This window comes from Humulus lupulus, chromosome 5 (assembly GCF_963169125.1).
Source record: "Humulus lupulus chromosome 5, drHumLupu1.1, whole genome shotgun sequence".
Taxonomy (NCBI): Eukaryota; Viridiplantae; Streptophyta; class Magnoliopsida; order Rosales; family Cannabaceae; genus Humulus; species Humulus lupulus.
The window spans coordinates 209,188,786-209,190,498 of record NC_084797.1 but is presented as its reverse complement, the minus strand read 5'-3'; the positions used below and the strand labels follow the sequence as shown (position 1 = coordinate 209,190,498).

The 1,713-nt window shown below is 37.8% G+C and overlaps 1 non-coding gene across 1 annotated transcript; it reads right to left on the bottom strand.

Moving 5' to 3' along the window:
* Positions 1 to 1,374: 1,374 nt before the first annotated feature.
* On the bottom strand, positions 1,375 to 1,481 carry LOC133781072 (small nucleolar RNA R71). The gene has a single exon (XR_009869868.1). It is a non-coding gene; the product is annotated as a small nucleolar RNA R71 (small nucleolar RNA).
* Between the last annotated feature and the right edge of the window lie 232 nt (positions 1,482 to 1,713).

The window sequence follows — 1,713 nt, the reverse complement described above, 5'->3', positions numbered from 1 at the left end:
AATGAATATTTTAGGCTAAATTTTCTTTTAGGGCTTTTATGTGAATCTTTTGGAAACCCTTGTTATGGTTTAATGCAAAATTGATATTCTTCTTCATCTCTTTCAATTCCTTGCAATCTATGTTAATTGTGCGATTATTGATTGATCACCTCTAATTGCTATTTTATGAATCAAATTGAAATCTGAAAAGTGAAATTTGATATGCTTTGATTGTTTGGATGCAAATTTAATTTAGAACGAAAGTATCTAGATTATTTGTGTATTTTCTGAGTTGCGTGGCTAATGCCCTCTACATGACTCAACTTACCATAGAAATATAGGAAGTTGTCATTTAGATTGAATTTCGTAAGTCTTGACCATATTATGAATTGTTGTTGCAACTTATTCTTGAATAGGGAGAAGGGGATATAGATGCTTGCATTAGGAAATAACAGGGTGGAAAAATAGAGAATCATAATTGTCCTAATTGTATTTTCTTTGTTAATTTGTTTAATTCTTCATTGCGCTTCGTTAGTATTTTTCTTATTTTAAAATCTCTGATAATTGTTTCATCAAATAGAATTAAAGGATTAATTGATTGGTAATTGATAAATCAGTCCTTGAGGATGATACTTGGTTTTTACCATTTTTATTACGAATTGCGACTGTGTGCACTTGCATAGCTATAAATTTCGCAACAAGTTTTTGGCGCTGTTGCCGGGGACTGAAAATAATTATCAATATTAGTCTAATTAATTTTTATTCTAATTTGATTTTAATTTATCTTGTTTCTAATCTGTTTAGTTGCCTAATTCTTCTATCTCAGGTGAATTTTGGTATATGCGTGGCAGAAAAGGAAAAGCCACACTTGTTCCTCTGAATCCCGAGATTGAAAAGTCTTGCAATCAAATCAGAAAGAGCAAGAGAGAGGCCCAGAATTCTGTGAAGATGGCACAGAATGACGGGGATGGCAGGAATGTTCTAAATCCAGGAGTTGTACAAGGGGTTCAGGCTCAGACCAATGTTGAGAGGAGCCTGAGAGATTATGTGCTACCCACTCTGACGGGAGTACAAAATAGTATACGCCCACCAGCTGTAGAGGCCAACAACTTCGAAATCAAGCCTGCTATTTTACAAATGGTGCAGTCCTCTGTGCAATTCAATGGGTTGCCCTCTGAAGATCCTCACACTCATTTGTCCAACTTTCTGGAGCTGTGCGGAACCTTCAAATATAATGGGGTGAGCGATGACGCAATCAAGCTTAGGCTCTTCCCATTTTCTCTAAGGGACAGAGCTAAAAGTTGGCTGAACTCTATGCAGCCAAACTCTATTGTCACCTGGCAAGATCTAGCTCAGAAATTCTTATCCAAATTCTTCCCTCCGTCCAAGGCTGCTAAATTGAGGGGAGAGATAAATAAATTTTGCCAGAATGACGGAGAGTCACTGTATGAAGCTTGGGAACGGTTTAAGGAACTCCTGAGAAGATGTCCTCATCATGGCATTGAACAGTGGATGCTAGTACAGAATTTCTACAATGGTTTATGTCCAACAACCAGAACTATTATAGATGCTGCAGCAGGTGGCACTTTTATGAGCAAGAGCGCAATTGGAGCTTATGAGCTGCTAGAGGACATGGCTACAAACAACCATCAATGGTCTGAGGAAAGATCATCTGGAGTTAGGAAGGTAGCTGGGGTGCATGAGCTGGATGCAATCACTGCTTTAACAGCGCAA